At 42.8% G+C, this 22,087-nt stretch overlaps 1 long non-coding RNA gene across 1 annotated transcript in view; it reads left to right on the forward strand.

Annotated features, from left to right (window-relative positions):
• The first annotated feature begins 858 nt into the window (after positions 1 to 858).
• LOC125134537 (uncharacterized) overlaps positions 859 to 22,087 on the forward strand; it is a 29,041-nt gene continuing 7,812 nt past the window's right edge. The window contains exons 1-2 of the long non-coding RNA XR_007136679.1: positions 859 to 889; positions 6,907 to 7,006. This is a non-coding gene — a long non-coding RNA (uncharacterized LOC125134537). The remainder of the gene's footprint in view (positions 890 to 6,906; positions 7,007 to 22,087) is intronic.

The following is a 22,087-nucleotide window of genomic DNA, read 5'->3' on the forward strand; positions in this document are numbered from 1 at the left end:
GGGAATCTGAGTGCAGAACCCAGGTTCTTCCCATCTGTGCATCACTGTTTTAAAGAGCGACGTGTGACATTCCTATCATGGCTCAGCGGAAACGAATCTGACTAGCATCCATGAGGATGCAGGTTTGATCCCTGCCCTCGCTCAGTGGGTTAAGGATCCAGCATTGCTGTGAGCTGTGGGGTAGGTCACAGATGTGGCACAGATCTGGCATTGCTGTGGCTGTGGCTGTGACCAGTAGCTGTATCTCTGATTCGACCCCTAGCCTGGGAACCCCTCCATATGCTGCAGGTGCAACCCTAAAAACCAAAGAAAAAAAAAAAAAGAAGAGTAATGTGATCTTCCACAGCATTCTTCACATCTTGGCTTGTGAGTCACGAAGTCATTTTAGTGGATCATGCACTTTGAAAAAACAGACCATGCCAGACTCCACCTGGGAACATCAAAGGGCACTTTGATGTATACATACATCAGTACTTGTATTAAGGACAAGTATTAGTTCTTGACACTTTGTTTCAATTCAGTTCAACATGCCCATACCTGTTTACAGTGTAGAGTGTACCTTCCCAAGTTTAGTCACAATTGAAAGTAGTCTGAAGGTCTCTGGGCTGTAGGGTGCCTCTGGGAAAACACTGGATGGGTCCTGCCCTCTCTCTTTCCTACCTTTCCTAATTATAATTATATATATATACATATATATAATGGGAGCATATGGGAGGTTCCCAGGCTAGAGGTCTAATCAGAGCTGTAGCTGCCAGCCTACACCAGAGCCACAGCAACGCGGGATCCGAGCCGCGTCTGCGACCTACACCACAGCTCACAGCAACACCGGATCCTTAACCCACGGAGCAAGGCCAGGGGTCGAACCCACAACCTCATGGTTCCTAGTCAGGTTTGTTAACCACTGCGCGGCGACGGGAACTCCCTAATTATAATAACATTAATGGCAGTGATTTCTCGTGGTTCTGATGGATGTGAAATTGCTTAGTAAATCCTAAAATGTTGCACATGCTCAGTATTCTGGGTTGATTTTGGCTTTTGCTGAGTGGTTCTGTAGGCATGCCTGGGGGCGGATGGAGGGGTAGGTGTTATAGGACCAGCATTGTGGGCTCCAGGGAAGTCTCCTGTTTCGCTGCCCTGCAGCTGCTGCCACCTGCCAGCCCTCTGGGGATCATTCCTTCTAATTAGAAGCTCAGTGCCCAGAAGTTAGCTGCTTAGGCGAGAGGGGTAGAAAAATCCTCTGGGAAGTGGTTCTAGGAGGGTTTAGCCCCATCAGCCTTTTCCCAGACATCTGAGGGCTGGCCAGGGCCTGGACTCACCCCTGCTGGCAGCTGGCTCTCAGCTTCCTGGGGAGATAGGGGCAGAAGTTTGCTGGCTCCCTCAGCCCCCAGCCTTTCACAGGTCAGATAAGAGCTCTGGGGCTTGATTCCTGTGGCAGCCTCAGATTTTACCCTCAGTGCAAGAATCACAACAATCCTGTGAGTTTACACCACAGGATCTTGCTTCCAACCAGCTCCGAGTGGTTTCTTAGATGTTGGACTCATTTCTTCCAAGGTCACTCTGGAGGGTGTGCTGTTCCTGCCTGTTCTTCTCCTCCTTTTTTTTTTTTTTAATGATTTTTATTTTTTCCATTATATTTGGTTTACTGCATTCTGTCAATTTTCTACTGTACAGCAAAGTGACCCAGTCACACATACACACACACACACACACATATATATATATATATATACATTCTTTTTCTCATATTATCCTCCATCATACTCCATTACAAGTAACTAGAGATAGTTCCCAGTGCTATACAGCAGGATCTCATTGCTTATCTATTCCAAAGGCAATAGTTTGCATCTATTAACCCCAGATTCCCGGTCTATCCCACTCCCACTCCCTCCCCCTCCCCCTGGCAACCACAAGTCTCTTCTCCAAGTCCATAAGTTTCTTTTCTGTGGAAAGGTTCATTTGTGCCATATATTAGATTCCAGATATAAGTGATATCATATGGTATTTGTCTTTCTCTTTCTGACTTACTTCACTTAGTATGAGAGTCTCAAGTTCCATCTATGTGGCTGCAAGTGGCATAATTTTGTTCTTTTTTTATGGCTGACTGGTATTCCATCGTGTATATATACCACTTCTTCTTAATCCATTCATCTGTCGATGGACATTTAGGTTGTTTCCATGTCTTGGCTATTGTGAATAGTGTTTCAATGAACCTAGGGGTACATGTCCTGCCAGTTCTTTATCTTGTGTGAAAGGGTGATGGTTTGGAAGTCCTGGCCTTGATAACCTGGAGAGTGCGGGCTGGGGTCGGATTTGTTTCAATTTAGGTTCCCAGAACTTCCCATCTGATTGCTGATTTCTCAACTCTGTTTCATTATCACCTTCCTCAAAAGCCTTTTTAGATAGTTTCCCCTATTCGCCTTCTACCCTTCCATGAAACATTCGTACTGCAGATACACTGTAGGTCTGTTTATGTACTATTTTATCTCTGCAGATACATAAAAAAAGTAAGATTTTTTTCCACCCCCACCCTCCCAGGAACCAATTTTTACCCCTTTGGGGGTGATTTTGCCCCCTCGATGATGCAGGCTCCAAAGAAATGGTACCGACAGACCTGGCCTCTCGGGGCCTTGGATCCTAGGGAACAACAGCAGCATCTCCTCGTGAGGTTATTGAAGGACTAAAGGCCATGTTGCAAGTAAAGTGACTGGCACACACCCGGCACCAGTTAGGCCCTCAAAACAACATTACTCGAGATCATCATGACAGTTAATGTTTACCTGCAAATTTTTTTTTTAATGTCCACACCCACAGCATATGGAAGTCTCTGGGCTAGAGGCTGAATCAGAGCTGCAGCTGCAGGCCTATGCTACAGCCACAGCAACACCAGATCAGAGCCACATCTTTGACCACACCATAGCTTATAGCAATGCTGGGTCTTTAACCCACTGAACGAGGTCAGGGACTGAACCCAAATCATTATAGACACGATGTCAGGTTCTTAATCCACTGAGCCACAATGGAAATCCTGGGGAATTATTATATAGTGGGATTTAGAGCTTTTCATAAGCTCAGTGGCTTAGTTCTCACAGCTACCCTGTGAGGTAGGCACCATTATTATCACCTTATGACTAAGGAGAAGGAGGCACAGACACATTAACTTATCCAAGGTCATAGAGCCCATAAGTGACAAAGCCAGCATTTTTTTTTTTATTATAGCTGGTTTACAGTGTACTGTCAATTTTCTGCTGTACAGCACGGTGACCCAGTTACTCATACATGTATACATTGTTTTTTCTCACATTATCATGTGCCATCATAAGTGACTAGACATAGTTTCCAGTGCTACACAGCAGGATCTCATTTGCTAATCCATCCCAAAGGCAATAGTTTGCATCTACTAACCCCAAACTCCCAATCCATCCCACTCCTTCCCCCTCCCCCTTGGCAACCACAAGTCTATTCTCCAAGTCCATGAGTTTCTTTTCTGTGGAAAGGTTCATTTGTGCCATATACTAGATTCCAGATATAAGTGAAAAGCCAGCATTTGATTCCAGTGAGGTCGACCCCTGAGCTTACCTCGATGCTGTATACATTAGTTACATTAAGTACAGTGTTAGTGGAAACATGAGAGTGAATACTTAGACTTTTTCAACAATGGCAAGTAGCCTCACTGGTACTTTGGCTTCAAATGGTTCTGGCCCCTGTGGTCATCTCAGGACCTGGAAATGAACTTTTCTGATTCTTTCATTGCAGGCAGAGCTGCCTGAATTCCTGATAAGGATCAGGTATTTGTGTTCCCACTTCCCTGCCTGGGGAAACCACTCAGGCATCCCCTATGACCATTCCTCCTTCTTTGGAATCAAGATGGCACTGAGTGTGGGCTGCTGCTGTGGAGATGCGTGTTGCCATGGCAGCAGCTCTGTCTCCTTCCTACCCTCTCAGAGGTGCTCTGACACAAGCAGCAGTTTCTATGGTAACAAGCTGAGTGGAGGGTCCACGAAGAAAGTGCTGTTGTTCTGATATGCGGGAACTAAAAAATGAACTCTGGGCATTTGGAGGGCTACCCTGCCACACATCCAAGGCAGAAGGCACCGTCACTGCAGGAATGGTCCCAACAAGTAGAGTAATAGAAACATCAGACTTAGCTTATTCTCCCCTACAAATTCACATTTTGTCTTTTTTTATAAGGACAATTTAAGACTTTGGAAAATAAGGTGAAGGGGAGGAAACTGTAGTTAGAGTGTATTATTCAGGAGTGTTAATATGCCATTCCTATGCAGGCAGTAGACCGACAAGTAAACTTTTTACATGGTTCCAAGCCCCTTGGATAAGTTTCAGAGGATGGAGGGACCAGTGCTTGGTCCTGTTTGAAACTGTTCGATGCCCACATGCAGAAAACCCCTCCCCGTGACTGCTGGCCCTGCATCTGCTGTGCCCCTCCAGAGCCATGCCTTTCCTCTGTCAGGAAGGCTGGGCTACTCCTCTCCCCTCCCTGGGGCATAGCTGCCTGCATTCTGGGATCCATTCCTGCACATCCACACTCACCTTACCCTTTTCAGGTTTTGAAGGGTCACAGCAGGTGTAGGGGGAAAGCCCAGAACTCTTAAAATCAAGCTCAGGAAGGAGAGACCACATGGCGGTGGCAACAGTTTTGCATCTCTTCCTGGATCCACATATGGGCTAAAAAATGGGACGAGCTAATGCTTATTGAGAGATTACTATGAGCTAGGCACCATTCTAAGCAATTGACACGTACAGATGCATTTAATTTTGCCAACAACTGGGTGAGATAATGTTAGTATTCCCATTTTTAAGTTTCGGACAGAGAGCTTGCGAAACTTAGTCAAGGTCTCCCACTTCATAAATAGCAGAGCTAGCCTTCAAACTACATACTAGGATGCTGTATTTTGGCTGTAGCCACAGGACGAGGCCATGTTAGTATAAGGAGAAAGCTGAGCAAAATGAACTTGCTGCCAGAAGAGGTTTGGTAGTGTGATGCATCCAGTTGGGGTCACAGGTCAACCTCCAAACCAACCCTTTGGTTTATGCTTTAATTCACATTGGCCAAACCTGGCTCATAGACCCACCTTTGGCACAACGTAACAGTGGGAGGAAGCTAGCATGGGTACTATGAGCAGAAGAGGGGGTGTGTGCTGGATAGGCAGAAACAGCAGCTGTCCTTTGCTCTTGCCCTCTGGACAGAGAAGTGGCAACCAGCCATGCACCAGCCAAATCCCACAGCCACTGCTCCTGCCTGCTCTGAGTCCCCAGCTTGGTAAGGCACAAATGCAAACCAATCTCTCCTCTCCCCAAGGAAGGAGCGGCCAGCCCGTGGCAGCTGTGCCCAGCTGCTCTCGTCCAGGCCCTCCACGATTGCACCTAATGGGACGACTTCCCTTTTGATACCTTCCCTGCCCCTCAACCGGCTCTTGCTTTGCCTCATTCCCTTGGCTTTCTCCCCCACCTCTGCTTACATTCCCTTGGCTCAGGCTCTTTCATCAGAAATGCATCCAATCTCTCATTTCCTTTCTGCGCATCCTTCTCCTGACACATTCCCACTGCCATTAAAAACCAAAGCCCGACTTCTCCACTACTTGCTGAGCATTCCTTAAGGCCCCAGCCCAGACACATGAGAGCCCAGGGGCTTTTCTCGGTTGGTCTTAAAGCATTTCGAAGTCTATGCTTCAGGGAACTGAGCTTCAGGGAGATGAAGCATCTCTCATTGGGGCTTTTTGTTGCTGAGGGAGGACAGACAGTTGCTAAGAGGTCTGTGATGCCAAGTGTGTCTGAGCCTAGAGGAAGAGACAGGCACTTGCCTCCACAGACATTTAGTTCATCCCTCACGGAGCTCGTCTTTCTCTAAATTTCCATGAAATCTCATGGGTCCTCTGGCTCCTAGAACCTGTCTTTCCCTGAGGTTCTTAGGGCCCTAAGGTCATAGAAATTAAGGCACATTTGTTTGGCTGCAGCATCTTTGGAACAGTTATTGCCTATAGTGTCCTTCATTTCAGGAAATTAGAGAATGTTCAGAGAGATGGCTCCTCAAGGCAGGGGCTGTGATGGACTAAAAGTTCGTGTCCCTCCTCAGATTCACATGTGGAAGCCCCAATCCCCAATGTGATGGTATTTGGAGGTGGGAGCATCCTTTGGGAGGTCATTAGGTTTGGATGAGGTCGTGAGGCGGTGCCCTCGTGAGGTGATTATTTCCTCTTATATAAGAGGAAGGTAGAGTTCCCACTGCAGCCTAGTGGGGTAAGAATCCAACTGCAGTAGGTCGCTGTGGAGGCATAGCTTCGATCCCCACCTGATGCGGTGGGTTAAAATATCCGGCATTGTTGCAGCTGTGGGGTAGGTCGCAGCTCGAGCTAGGATTCAATCCCTGGCCCAGGAACTTCCACAGCCCGCGGGTGCAGCCCCCACCTCCGAAAAGCGCATATCAAGAAGGCAGCTGTTTACAAACCAGGACCTTGAACGGGGATAAATAAGTTGCTGTCGTTTAAGGCACCCAGAGTGTGGTGTTCTGTTAGAACAGCCCGAGCAGACGAAGACAAGGTTGCTAACAGCAAAAATTAGCTTTGCTCCTTTGTTCAGAGAGCTCAGAGGGACTATGCTCAAGCTGCTTGGAGCTCACTGACAAACCTCCAGAGCTTAAATTCTTTATTTCCTGTACCAGACAAAGGAGAAACATCAATTCGTTATTTTTCCCATCTAAGGTGTCATTAGTGCTCTTCACTAAACATTTTTGTTCTCCCGATATGATGCAGGATTGCGTTGCACTAACCCCGAGAGTGAGGTGTGCACAGGTGACAATCTGGGCAATAAAGTGTGTGTCAGGTCTAAAGGCTGCGAGAGCCAGTGTGGGACTGATTATATTCTCTCTTCTCCTCTTTCCCTTTATATAACAAGAACCAGCAGGAAGATGCTGGCTGCTCCATCGACCTGAGTCCCGGGATGAGGAGATAGGAAGAGTTTCTGCTATGCTGTGGACACGGGACATAAATGCCATGTAAGCCTATATCACTGGAAACCACTGAGATTGGGAATCACTTATTACTGCGGCATAATCCAGTCTGTCCTGCCTGATGGATAAGTCTTTTTATGAGGGGGCTGTAAGGGGACCAAGGCCTGAAAGAACGCTTGTTTAATGGATATTTCCCAACTCCTCTGCACACCAACTCTTCATACAGCTTAGTCCTTATCTTTCAATTCTCAGCTCAAACATCACCTTTACAGGGGGACCTCCTTGTTACGAAGCTCCTCCCAGTCATGTCACACCTTCATCCTTCACTGCACCTGTCAAAAGGGACATAGTCCTGTTTATTTGCTTCCCCATCAGAATAAAATCTCCTTGAAGACAGGGACTTTGTCTTGTACAAGATATCCCCAGTCCTCAGAACCCCTCCTGGCCCCTGGGACATCAGTAAAGTTTGCCGAATGAATGATTAAGTAAATGGGAAAGGAAGCAACAGAGAAAAACCTCACACCTTTGGCTTAAGAGGCCTCTTAGAAGCAAATGGGGGCTTGGCAAAGTTTGAAAATCTTCTCCTCCTTCCAACTCACCAATGGAACTATTCTGGCATCAGATCTCTGTGTAATTAGAGTACTTCATAAGAATACCTCAATAGTAATTAATTGCTCCAGATACTCCCCAGTGAACTTACCCCTCCCAAGCTATCCTCTCTGAAAGGTGGCCCTGGCCTCCAGTTGACTCAATATTTGTTTCATCAGGCAACCGTGACTCTCCACCCCTACAGTTTCCATGCTAATTGGAGATGGCCCCTAGACCAGGAGCCCCCCTGCCAACAGGGAATGAATTTCTACACCTGCATTTCCCGGGGCTCCCGCAGGACTGCTTCAATGGAAGGAGATTCAGAGATGCTCATGGGGGGGAATACACTGTCTTCTATGGCCTGTAATTATTTCCCATGTAATTATTTCCAAGAAAGGAGAGTAAGTAAGGAGGCCGGCAGACATTACTTTGTTTTCTCCTCGTAGCTCCTTTGTGTCAGGCAGGTAGTACATGTTCAATAAATATTGACTGGCCTCTTTGTACTTTGCCAGGGCCCACTGTGTTTGCCTTTCTCCCTCTGCGTGGAGACAGGTGCTCGTGGAAGGAGCTGGCAAGCTTGCTGTAAACTCCATGATCAGGGTCTCTGGGCTTCTTAGAGGAAAGATGAAGTTGAGGAGGGGAGGCAGCTACCACAGATGGATAATACAGTGGCTATCTTTCCAATATTCCTAAATCCTACATTTATAAAACTCCGTCTGGAAAAAGATTTTTATGTCATGTTCAGATGCACGAGGTGATTCTGGAGTCGAAGTTCAGATGCCTGATAAACATTAGCCGAATGAGCAAACGAACAAATGGCAAAAAACTCAGATCAGCTGCAAAATTAAAATCTTCTGTCTCTTATGCAAATGACATAAGAAAATCAATTATACCTGGAAAGAAATCCCCTGATTTTCTAAAACTCTTCTGTAATATTCTTCCAATGGAATCTGAAACAAACTGCTCCTTTCCTTTGGTTTGCGATCTTGCTGTGAATCCCTTGGAAGTTCCCATAAGATGCCAGAAAGATCCTGGGCACTTCCATCCTGATATTACAGTCAAGAACTCAATGCACATAAATGGTGCTCCACAGATGGGTGCCTGGGGTCAGTAGCCGTCCTGTGTTTGAGTTGTCCTCACAGTTGAGTGCCTTTATGCTCTGCACAGTGCAGACTTGTGGTCACAGAAGCAGCTCTTGTCTGGTGTAATCCCTGCTCTGATTGAGCTAGCTGGGGAGAGAGACATGTAAAAAACGCTGGTTTTGAAGCTTGATGTTCTGTCAGGGAAGAATGCAAAGTAGAGTGGGCACCGTGGGGGAAGTGACTAACTGCCTGTTTACAGTCAACGATGGCTTTGAAAGAGATGCTTAAGCTGAGCTTTAAATGATGAATAGAAGAGGACCTTCCAGCATGTGGAGACATGATTGCAAAAACAGAGGTGTGAGGAGCAGCAAGGTGCCTTGGAGCCTTTCCAGGAGCAGTGGGTATTCAGCATGGGGCATTTCCATGTTGCCTTCAGCCTGCTTTCCATTGATTTTTTAAAAAATGTTTTTATTAAAGTGTAGTTGATTTACAGTGTTGTGCCAATTTCTGCTGAACAGTGCAGTGACCCAGTCATATATACATATACACACATATATATACATTCTTTTTCTCATACTATCTTCCATCATGTGTCTATCACAAGAAATTGATATAGTTCCCTGTGCTACACAGTAGGACCTCATTGCTTATCCATTCTAAATGGAATAGTTTGCATCTGCTAACCCCAAACTCCCATCCATCCCACTCCCTCCCTGTCCCCCTTGGCAACCATAAGTCTGTTCTCCATGTCTGTGATTCTGTTTCTGCTCTGTAGATAGGTTCATCTGTGTCATATTTTAGATTCCACATTAAGTTTTTATAGTCTTGCCAGCACATAGCATCAAGTAAACACACACACACACACACACACACACACACACATGCACACATGTGCACACACATACCCACTTGCTGACATTCACCTAAAACACACTTTGTGTGCTTCTCATGGTCATGAAGTCTGTTCCAAAGGCTTAGACTCCCCTACCGGTGTGTGTGCATCAGCCTGACAGGTGCTCTGCCCGGTAACTATGTGACCAAAGGGAATAGATTTGGATTTTGATCTGGAGAAATACTGGGGAATTACCTCAACAAAGAGAGCAGATACGTAATTCCTTGAATAATTTTTGGGCTTTTTGTTGTTGGTTTGTTGAATTTAACAATCTGCTTCCCTCCCCATCTTTTTGTTATGATCAAGTGATGTAGCGATGTCAGCTGCCAATCTCAGACCTTCCCAGCTACCTGGTAGCCAGACAGGTGCCAACTCTATCATTCCCTTCTTAGATCTAGTGATTGCAAGAAGCTTCATAGCCCCACTTCACCTGACTCATGTTCAAAGGGCATTGTGAATGACAGCTTTATGTTTTTCATATACACCCTCTAATAAGATTTCAATTGCCAGGGTCAGCAGTACAGATCTGAGTATCACCTCAGCATCAAAATGATGTTTTCCCAAATTTCTTTTCCTCAGCTTCTTTCTGGTAGGCTAGCTCCAGGCCGACAAAATAGACACACCAGTGGGAAGATGGCAGTGGGACCCCCCAAGGTGGGAGCTGTCTCAATTGATGAGTTGTTTTTCCTGCTGCTGTGCCATCATTTTGTTAGAGATAATAATGCTTGTCTTGTTCAAATACCAGACAGTTACTTTTGTTTTCAGCAAACCCATGAGAAGGAAGGTAGTCAAATATCCAGATTTAAACCTAGTGATGCTCCAGGAGCAGAAACAATGCCACAACCAGGACACCTGCTGTGTTTTAAATACCCTCCAATAGGACCAATTGGACTGGAAAGACTTGCTAAAAATTTATGCTCTGACTAAACTACAGGTTTCTTCCCTTGAAAGTCAACTGAGTAGGGTTTGTTAGCTTGTGACTAAACCATTTATCACCTGTTATTCCCTGGAAAAGAGGGGGATCTCAGGGATGAAATACAGGTTTGGGAGAAGGTCCAGAGGTCAAAGGATGCCAGCGTGGGCTGTAGGGAAGTATGCAAGAGTGATCAGAAGAGGGTGATGCCAATGGGAGTTGTGGGCTAATGTGGCCAAGACACACCTTGTCGATTTCATACCTTTGTCCAAGTCTATTTCTATTTTGTTTTTAAAAAAGAAAACAAACATAATATATATTTCTATCAATTTTTTGGAGCCTGAAGAAATGTATTCCAGAGCAACTGGCCCTCTTGAAAAGATCAATCATAGTTTTCCAGAAGTAGTTACAGATGAACTCCAGTGTATGTATGTGTCCTTGAAATAGAAAAAACGAGAGAGGGAAGAAGAGCAAGGTCAGGGTAGGGGCTAGTCTAGACCCACAGGGCACTGAGAGGAGTGCTGAGCAAACTTGACCTCAGCAGGGCAGTTGGTTCCAGCAGAGAGAGCTGGTGGTTTTACTACAGCTTCCCAGCCAGAATGCTCAGAAGGGAACTGTTTTAATTTTTTTTTTTCATGCTGCACAGTCTCACGGGTCTCACCTTCCCTCAACGTCCAGCAGCCAGCATTTGCAGGATGGTGATTTATTTCAATTCAGCTTTTATTAATAGCTTCTCAAATTTGGTAAAATCAAATCATCTTGCTGCCGCCTGGAATCTTAATGTGCAGCGCAGGCAATAGCGCTGTCATGCCCATATCCTCACGGACATGCACACACAGGGCTTTAAAGCCGAAGGACTTTCAAAATGTACACGTTGCAACTCAAAAACACCCCCTGCATTTCGCCCAGAAAAGAAGTGTGTTTCAGTAGGCAAGTGTCTGACCCCCATTGCTTCTTCCTTGTGTCTTAAAACACAAACCCACTTTCTCCTCAATCTATTTTATAAACATCTTTTTTTTTCCCATTTTCACCTCTTGATGAAAGGGGGTGGATTTTCATCTCTACAAGTCAATTCTCTTTAAATATATTAAAGATGTTTATATCTTTAATAGCACATTTTGAAAAGAAAGGGATTTCTCGGTTTGTGGATAAGAATATTATACACAAATATACTCACAAAATATTTTGGTACCCAGAGGACAGAGCTCTGTATTTGTGATTGATAGGTCTTTTCAACACAGTAAGAGGAAATCGGCTCTGGAGTTTTCTTTATTGAAATTCTGTCTTTGTGGATTGCTTCGCCTCGGGCTGAGCCCCTGGAGAAAAACTTAGCAAAGTGGGAAGGAAGACGTGCTGCCCTTTCTCTCTCATCACCCTTTGCCCTCGTTCAGCTGACTGGCTTAGGAGATAGTGGCTGTCCTTGGGGCAGGTTATGTCCATTAGAAGCCACTTCCCCCATTTCAGCCACATGCAAGAGTTTTAAAACTGAGCTGCAATCAGAGCGCTTTCTCTTGCCCTTGTGAAACCCATGCCCAGACTGAAGCCCTCCCTCCCACCCTCGTGAATCTGTTCAGACCCCTCAGGTTATCTGTGCTGATGGAGGGGTGGCGACAAGGCTGAAGACCCCACATCATTTCTATGAAGCTTTGGAAGGCATCAAAGGAACCTGGTTCTGAGGGAGCCAGTGTATTTTCTGGAGTCCTCGTTAGAGCTCGGCCTCGCAGACCCCATGTTACAAAGCAGGAGTGGCAAGTGATGGGATCCCATCAGACTGGGTGGAAAAGAGTGTCAAGCTCAGTCGCAATGCTTATATTAAGAAAAGAAGTGATGGTCTCAATCCACAGCAAGGCTGACCCTTGACTTTGACATTTGGGGGAGGTATGTTTGTTGTTGTTGTTTGCTTTTTAGGGCTGCACCTTCGGCAGATGGAAGTTCCCAGGCTAGGTGTCGAATCAGAGCTACAGCTGCTGGCCTGCACCACAGCCACAGCAACACTGGATCCGAGGCAAGTTTGAGACCTACACCACAGCTCATGGCAGTGCCAGATCCTTAATCCACTGAGCAAGGCCAGGGATCGGACCCTCATCCTCATGGATCCTAGTCGGGTTCCTTAACCACTGAGGCACGAAGGGAACTCCCAGTACGTTTTTGTTCTGGTCTTCCCAGGGCCTTTTTTCTTTTTTTTAAAAATTTATTGTTTATTTTTCTGCTGTACAGCATGGGGGCCAAGTTACACTTACATGTATACATTTTTCTCCACCCTTTGTTCTGTTGTAGTATAAGTATCTAGACATAGTTCTCAATGCTACTCAGCAGGATCTCCTTGTAAATCCATTCCAAGTTGTATCTGATAACCCCAAGCTCCCGATCTCTCTCACTCCCTCCCTCTCCCATCAGGCAGCCACAAGTCTATTCTCCAAGTCTATGATTTTCTTTTCTGTGGAAATGTTCATTTGTGCCATATATTAGATTCCCCCCCTTTTTTTAATTGTGGTAAAATACATGTAACAAGATTTACCTTTCTAACCATTTTTTAAGGGTAGTGGTCAGTAATGTTAAGTCTATTCACTTTGTTCTGCAACTGATCTTCAGAAGTGTCTTCATCTTGCAAAAGTGAACCTTTTTTCCCCTTAAACAACTCCGCATTGCCCCTCCTCCCAGCCCTGGCAACCACCTCTCTACTTTTCTGTCTTCTCAGGACCATTCGAAGTGCCTGTGCTGTTAGACCTTTAGCCTTAAGTAACAGAAGCCGCTGGAAACTGCTAAAGCAATAAAGGAACTTTACAGGCTCAAGTGAATCCAGAGAAAGGTTGGGCAGTCAGCCACAGAAAAGCAGGGATGGGCCTCAGGAGCAGACAGAGGCCAGGTCTCAAATGGCACCAAATGCTTGTCCCTTGCCCACTTCTATACCTCAGCTTCACCTCCCCCGCTCTGCAGAGAGGCTTCATCTGCATGACAGGGAACTTGGCTACCAGCACCTCCATATTAACTTCATCCACTAGGGAGACAATTGATTGATAAGCTCTGTGGTTCTAATAAAAATTCCTAGGGAAGAGGCTTATTGAATCAGGGACCAGAGGCTCATTCCTGGACCAATCAGACATGGCCAGGATGGTGGGACACTATCATTGGCCCAGGTTAGGTCAGGTGCCCACTTCTGCCCAATCAGCTACAGCTACAGGAGGTGCATGTAAGATCAAGACAGACCCCATGGGTAAAATGTTAGCCTTCCCAGCAGAAAGGGCCAGTGATGCAGGGCAGGTAAAACAGAAGATATTTAGTCACTCGCCCTTCACTTCCTCTTCCTCCACCAGATGTCCATGAATTTCAAAGCCACTTAGGCACTATTTTGCTCCCACTTACTCACTCTAATGAGTCTTCCCAGGCGGTACCTCCTTTTTCACCATCAATAAGAAATAATGACATTATCATCTACACAGTGTCAGGTACACATGCTCATATACTCTCTATTTCTCTGTCTTTCTCTTTCTCTCTCTTTCCGTGTTAGGATCTTACAGTGTAATCCTTCCCAATAATAATCTTATTTTTAAAAAGACAGACTATGGACCAAGGTCTTTTATTTATTTTTATTTATTTATTTTTCTTTTTAGGGCCACACCCACGGCATATGGAAATTCCCAGGCTAGGGGTCAAATTGGAGCTACAGCCGTCAGCCTATGCCACAGCCACAGCCACAGCCACAGCCACAGCAATGCAGGAACCGAGCCATCTGTGACCGACACCACAACTCAGGGAAACCAGGCCAATCAAACTCACATCCTCATGAGTACTAGTTGGATTTGTTACCACTGAGCCACAACAGGAATTCTAGACCAAAGTTTTCCAAAGGCCCCCCACTGTAAATTGTCACCTCTTGGAGAAATCCAAGGCACCTGGTCACCTGCTCTTCTTCCCTGAGCCAGCCAACAGCACTCCCTCCTTGGAACAGCCTCAGAGCTACTGGCAAGAAGATGGGGGAGGTTTTCTCCTCCTTGTTATTATCCTAAGTCTCTTCTTTCATGACATTTAACCAAGCAGGCTCCATCTGTGTTATTATATTGGTCAGATTATCTTTGCCTTTAAAAAATTGTCTCGGCATTTGGGCTGAACAGATTTATAGGCAGACAAACAGTTCTTTTCCACAGCATATTAGCTGAAGACCAAGACCCCACTGTGTCCTGGGAGGCCTCCTTCCCAGGCTAGCTGGAGCCACGGATCCACCACAGCAGTGTCCCCAGAGGGATCCTGAGAAACTCAGTGCTCACTGACATGTGGTGTCCACATAAAGACCTATTCAAATGGACAGCACTGGACCTAGCCAGTCCCTCGTGTATTTACAAACCCCACCTGAGTTTCCAAAGACATCTTGTGGGCTTCTCTGCTCCAAGTCTGAGTCTAAGGCTACCCAGCACCATTCACAACTTTAAACAAAATCAGAGAGAGGGTTTTTTTTTGTTTGTTTAAAAGTTCATGCTACATTTCTGATCATAAGTATTATCCCAGACATTTCTGCCTAAAAAGCAGGATGGAATCACAGCTTTAAGAACTAAGGAGTTTTTGGGAGTTCCTGTTGTGGTGCAGCCAAAATGAATCCAACTAGTATCCATGAGAATGCGGGTGCTGTGGCTGTGATGTAGGCCAGCAGCTACAGCTCCAATTGGACCCCTAGCCTGGGAACTTCCATATGCTGCAGGTGAGACCCTAAAAAGCAAGAAGAAAGAAAGAGAGAAAGAGAGAAAGAGAAAGAAAGAAAGAAAGAAAGAAAGAAAGAAAGAAAGAAAGAAAGAAAGAAAGAAAGAAAGAAAGAAAGAAAGAAAGAAAGAAAGAAAGAAAGGAAAAGAGTCATGTAATTTTCAATTATTGTCAGGCTTGGTGATAGCCAGAGTAAAGGGAAAATTATTTTATTGAGTACCTACTATGTGCACAGAGTACATAATGATTTTGCTCAGAAGAGCAGAAGCTGTCTTCTCCACCCTCAGGAGCCTCACAGTCTACCCCAGGGGAGCTGTGTTCATTTATGCTACTCAAGGAGGTTTGATGTCATCTGAGGAACCAGTCCTCTTCCACTCTCAGACTATATGTGCACTGCCTCTAACCAAATTTCATAGATGGTCACACGACTCAGGGCTAAGCATTCAGACTGTTTCGTTCCCCTCACTGATTCATCAAAGGGCATATGATTCAAGGCTGGCCCATCAGATTCACTACTGGGACTTTTACAACAATTATTGGGAAAAAGACTTTGTCTTCCTATTTGTTCTTTAGCTGATAAGTTGGTGGTCTGGAGTGCCTGGTGGATATGGGTTTCCTCATTTTACAGGTGATGGAACTAGAGCACAGAGAAAGTAAGTAAGTTGACTAAGGTTATAGAGTCAGCTTAAGGAAGAGCTAGAATCCAAGTTTAGACAGCCTGGTTCTAGAAATTGTGCTCTGCAAGGGTGCCTCTCCTATAATCCACATGCCTTTCTTCCCAGCCAGCTGGGAACGCCTTACACTCCACATGGGCTCTCACTTCCAGGAAGAGGGGATCCTTCCAGAACATTCTCCCAGAAGCAGTGATCTCCAGCTTCTGTGCATGCCTTAGGTTAGTAGAGCTGACCTCTGGGTGATCCAGGAAACATAGGAGAAAGATAAAGCAAATATCCCACTTAGAGAGCCTAGAAAAAAGCTCTTAACCTGCCTCGGGTCTCTGACCCTTTGAGAATTTGATTCCCCCAGATAGTTTGTATACACTTAAAGGGCTGTGAATGACAAGGTCCCTCTGATTACAAGCGACAGAAACCCAATTTGAATCAGCCTGGTAAAAAAGGAGAAAGTATTGGTTCATATAACTGTGGTAAGAACAAAGATGCAGCCAGGCTGAGGGACAACTGGAACCAAGGATAAGGGCTTTGTTTTGTGTTTTGTTTTGTTTTTTCTCTGCCTCTTTCCCTGTGCTAGTTTCATTCTCTCTGACCCATAGTAAACAACATAGTTGAAAGAGTCTCATTTTACATTGAGAAGCCACATCATTATCCCAGCTCCAGTTCAAAAATATCCTAGGGAAGAACTCCAACTGGCCAATCCTGTGGACCTAACCCTGTGTCCATGGATGCAGAGAACTGGGATCAGCAGGGATTATCACTGCAGGGAAAGGAGAAATGTGCTCAGAAGAGAGGGTGTGGGGCAGGGAAAAAAAAGATGACCTTGGCAAAGAACACAGCGGGACATTGGGCCTGGAGCCTAGAGCTTTGTCTAAAAAGTAAAGTGGAGAACTGAGGATACTACATGAATAATTCAGAGAAATGCTTACCCCAGTCCCAAGTATCTGAATCATTCAAAAGAAATGTTTTGACCAAGATTTCCCAATGTAGCTTCCAGATTTTCCTTTCTTTGTCCAAGAATTTAGAGCACAGAGAAAGTTACTTTAGAAAACAAAAAGAAGGTATGGATTTCCTACTGCACTGAGCCTGAAGTTTATTGTTTTTTGCATTTTAGAAGAGAAATGACACATTAGATCAAATTGGTCTTTTTTTTTTTTTTTGGTCTTTTTAGGGATGTACCTGTGGCATATGGAGGTTCCCAGGCTAGGGGTCAAATCAGAGCTGTAGCCTACACCCACAGCCACAGCAACTCCATATCTGAGCTGTATCTGGGACCTACACCACAGCTCATGGCAACACTGGATCCTTAACCCACTGAAGGAGGCCAGGGATTCAATCTGTGCTCTTATGAATGCTAGTCAGATTTCTTTCCTCTGAGCCATGGCAGAAACTCTGATCGGACGGGTCTTGGTTGTCTTTATACAATGCATTTTTTTTAAATTTTATTTTATGGCCACACCGTGGCATATAGAAGTTCCTGGGCCAGAAACTGAATCTTAGTCCCAGCTGCAAACTATGTTGCAGCTGTGGTAACACTGGATCCTTTAACCCACTACACCAGGCCAGGGATTGAACCCACAACTCCACAGTGACCTGAGCTGCTGCAGTCAGCCTCTTAACCTCCTGCATCCCAATGGGAATGCCTGTATGCAATATTAACTGTGCAAAATTGTTAAGAAATACTCCAGTAGGCTTTGTTTCTTAAATTTAATTAATTTATTATATTAGTTTTAGGTATACAACACATTCAATAATTTTATAAAATAAAATTATTGGCTTTATTCCCTGTGCTATACAATGTATCCTTGTAGTTTGTTCATTTTAGCCATAGCCCTTTGTATCTCAATTCCCTGCCCTTATCTTGCTCCTCCCCCTTCCCTTTCCCCATTGATAACCACTCGTTTGTTCTCTATATCTGTACGTCTGTTTCAGTTTCATTATATTTATTCATTTGGTTCATTCTTTAGATTCCTCATACAATTGATAATATACAGTATTTGTCTTTCTCTGTCTGACTTATTTTCACTAACCACAATACCTTCTATGTCCATCCATGTTGTTGGAAATGGCAAAAATTTCATCCTTTTGTATGGTCGCGTGGTCAAGTAATATTGCATTATGTATGTATACTCTATCTTCTTTTATACATTCATCTGTTGATGGTTACTTAGGTTGTGTCTGTATCTTGGCTAGTGTAAATAATGCTGCTATGAACATTAGAGCACATGTATCTTTTTGAATTAATGTTTTTGTTTTCTTTGGATATATACCCAAGACTGGAAATGTTAGATCTCATGGTAATTCTATTTTTAGTTTTTTGAGGAACCTCCCTACTGTTATCCATTGTTGGTTTTCCCCACCAACACAGCACTAAGGTTCCCTTTCCTCTGCATTCTCACTAACATTAGTTATTTGTGGTCTTTTTTGTGATCATAGATGTGAAGTAATAGTTTATTGTGACTTTGATGTGCACTTCCCTGATGATTAGCAGTCTGAGTATCTTTTCATGTGCCTGTTGGACATCTGCATTTCCACTTTGGAAAAATGTCTGTTTAGGTTGTCTGCCCATTTTTAATAGGGTTGTTTGCTTTTTTGATATTGAGTTGTATGAGCTATTTATATATTTTGGATATTACCCCTTTATTGGTAATATCATTTGCAAATATTTTCTACCATATGGTACATTTTCCTTTCATCTTGCCAATATTTTCCTTTACTGTGCAAAAGCTTTTAAGTTTGACTAAGTCCTGTTTGGTTTTTTGCTTTCATTTCTTTTGCCTTGGGAGACAGATCCAAAGAAACATTGTTATCATTTACGCCAAAGAGTGTTCTGCCTGTTTTCTTTTAGAAGTTTTATGGTTTCAGGTCTTAATTTAGGTCTTTAATCCATTTTGAGTTTATTTGTGTATATGGTGTGAGAATGTTCTGATTTCATTCTTTCACATGTAGCTGTCCAGTTTTCCCAACACCACTATTGGATAGACTATCTTTCCCCCATTTTTATTCTTGCTTCTTTTGTTGTAGATTAATTGACTGTAGGTGACTGGGTTTATTTCTGGGCTCTCTATTCTGTTCCATTCATCTATGTGTCTGTTTTTGTGCTATTATCATATTGTTTTTATTACTGTACCTTTGTAGTGTAGTCTGAAGTCAGGGAGATTGACACCTCCAGCTTTGACTCTTGTTTCTTAAGATTGCTTTGGCAACTTGGGGTCTTTTATGGTTCCATATAAGTTTTAGTACTGTTTTTTTCTAGTTCTGTGAAACATGTCATGGGTGTTTTGATATGGATTGCACTAAATCTGTAGGTCACCTTGGGCAGTATGGATATCTTAAAAATATTCATTCTTTTGATCCATTAAAATGGTATCTTTCTATCTGTGTTTGCAGTTTCTTTCATTAGTGTCTTAGTTTTCTCAGTACAGATCTTTCACCTCCTTACTTAGGCTTATTCCTAGGGATTTTATTAATTTTGATGAGATTGTAAATGGGATTATTTCCTTAATTTCTCTCTCTGATAGTTTGTAGTTAGTGCACAGAAATGTCAGATTTTTGTATATTAGTTTTATATCCTGAAACTTGACTGAAATCCTTGATAAGCTCTAGTAGTTTTATAATGGCATCTTTAAGATATTTTATGTATCAAGTCATCTGCAAACAGGGACAATTTTACTTATTCCTTTCCAATTTGGATTTATTTATTTTTGGCCACACCCATGACATACAGAATTTCCCGGGCCAGGGGTCAAATCTGAACCACAGCTGTGACCTATGCCAGAGCTATAGCAATGCAAAATCCTCAACCCACTGCACTAGGCTGGGGATCATACCTGTACCTCTACAATGACCTGAGCTGGTGCAGTTGTATCCTAACTCATAGTGCCACAGTGAGAACTCCATGGATTTCTTTTATTTTTTTCTTGTCTGATTGCTGTGGCTAGGATTTCCAATATTATGTTGGATAAAGTGGCAAGGGTGGGCATCAGTGTCTTATTCCTGATGTTAGAGGAAATGCTTCCAGCTTTTCACCATTGAGTATGATGTTAGCTATGGGCTTATTATATGTGGCCTTTGTTATGTTGAGGTATGTTCCCTCTACATCACTTTGTGGATGTAAGTAGATTTTGCATTTTGTCAAAAGCTTTTTCTGCATCTATTGAGATAATCATATGAGTTTTATTCTTCAGGTTGTTAATGTGAGGTATCACATTGATTGCTTTGTGGATATTGAACTATCCTTGCATCCCTGGGATAAATCCCACTTGAGCATGGTATATGATCATTTTAATGTGTTGTTGAATTCAATTTGCTAAAATTTTGTTGAGGTTTTTGCATCTATATTCATCAGTGATATTGGGATGTAATTTCTTTTTTGTGTTATCTTTATCTAGTTTTGGTATCAGGGCAATGTTAGCCTGTAGAATGAGCTCGAAAGCATTCCTTTCTCTACAGTTTTTGAAATAGTTTGAGAAGAATTAAGTGTTAACTCTCCTCTAAACATTTGGTAAAATTCTATCTATGAAGCCATCATCTGATTCAATTTCACTGCTGGTAATTGGTCTGCTCATAGTTTTTATTTTTCCCCGATTCAGTCTTGGAAGATTGTGTTTCTAGGAATTCGTCCATTTCTTCTAAGTTGACAATTTTTATTGGCATGTAATTGTTCATAGTACTTTCTTATGGTCTTTTTTATTTCTGTGGTGTGGGTTGTAAGTTCTCCTTTTTCATTTCTGATTCTATTGATTTGGGCCCTCTTTTTTTCTTGATAAGTTTGGATAAACATTTATCAATTTTTTTATCTTTTCAAAGAACCACCTCTTTGTTTCACTGATTTTTTCCTTTTCTTTTTCTGTCTTTGCTTTTTTTTTTCTGTTTCATTTACTTCTGCTCTGATTTTTGTGATTTTTTTTCCCTTCTACTAATTTTGGGTTTTGTTTGCTTTTCTCATTCCTTTGGGTGTAAGCTTAGGTTGTTTGTGGTTTTTCTTGTTTCTTTAGGTATAGCTTGTGCTGCTATACCTCTTAGTACTGCTTATACTGCATCTTATATATTTCGGATTGTTAAATTTTTATTTGTCTCTAGGTAATTTTTTATTTTTTTATTTGATTTTTCAGTGACCTGTTGCTTATTTAGTAGCATACTGTTTAGCCTCAATGTGTTTGTATTTTTTTGCATTTTTTTTTCTTGTAGTTGATTTCTAGTCTCATTCTTTTGAGGTTGGAAAAGACGTTTGATATGATTTCAGTTGTCTTAAATTTACGGAGGTTTGTTTTGTAATCTAATAAATGATCTAACCTGGATAATGTTCTATGAACACTTGAAGAGAATGTATTCTGCCATTTTTGATGAGGATGTTCACTCTCTACATATCTATTTAAGTCCATTTGGTCTAATGTGTCATTTAAGTCCAGTGTTTCCTTATTGACTTTCTGTCTTCGATATGTCCATTGATGTAGTGGGGTATTAAAGTCCCTTACTATTACCATATTACTGTCTATTTCTCCCTTTATGTCTGTTAATATTTGCTTTATGTATTTAGGTAGTCCTAAGTTGGGTGCGTTTATTTTTATAATTTTTATTCTTATTCTTGAATTGATCCCTTGATCATATGTCCTACTTTTTTTTTTGTTAAGAGTTTTTATTTTAAAGTCTATTTTGTCTTTTATAAGTATTGCTACCCAAGCTTTCTTCTGATTTCCATTTGCATGGAATATCTTTTTCCATTCCCTCATCTTCAGTCTGTGTGTCTTTAGAGCTGAAGTGAGTCTCTTGTGGGCAGCAAATATATGGATCTTGTTTTTGTATCCATCAAGCAACTCTATGTCTTTTGATTAATGTATTTAGTCTATTTACATTTAAAGTAATTGTTGATAGGAATATACTTATTGCCACTTTGTTAATTTGGGGGGGGGATTGTTTCTATAGTTCTTTTTTCTTCCTTCTTATTTTGTTCTCTTGTGATTTGATGACTATGTTTAGTGTTATGTTTGGATTATTCCTCTTTTTTTGTATGTGTATCTAGTATAAACTTTGTATCTGTGGTTACCATGAATATATATACATAATTATTTTGTTTCTTATCTCAAGCTCAACTGCATTTTAACAATCTTGCATATTTAATCCATCCCCCAAATGTTTTTGACATTATATTTTACATCTTTTTGTTTTGTGTATCCATTAACTTATTGTATATATAGGTGATTTTACAGGTTTTTTATTTTATCCTTCCTATTAGCTTTATATGTGGTTGATTTGCTACCTTTACAGTGTATTTGCCTTTACAAATGA

The sequence above is a fragment of the Phacochoerus africanus genome, chromosome 8 (assembly GCF_016906955.1).
Source record: "Phacochoerus africanus isolate WHEZ1 chromosome 8, ROS_Pafr_v1, whole genome shotgun sequence".
NCBI classification, from domain to species: domain Eukaryota; kingdom Metazoa; phylum Chordata; class Mammalia; order Artiodactyla; family Suidae; genus Phacochoerus; species Phacochoerus africanus.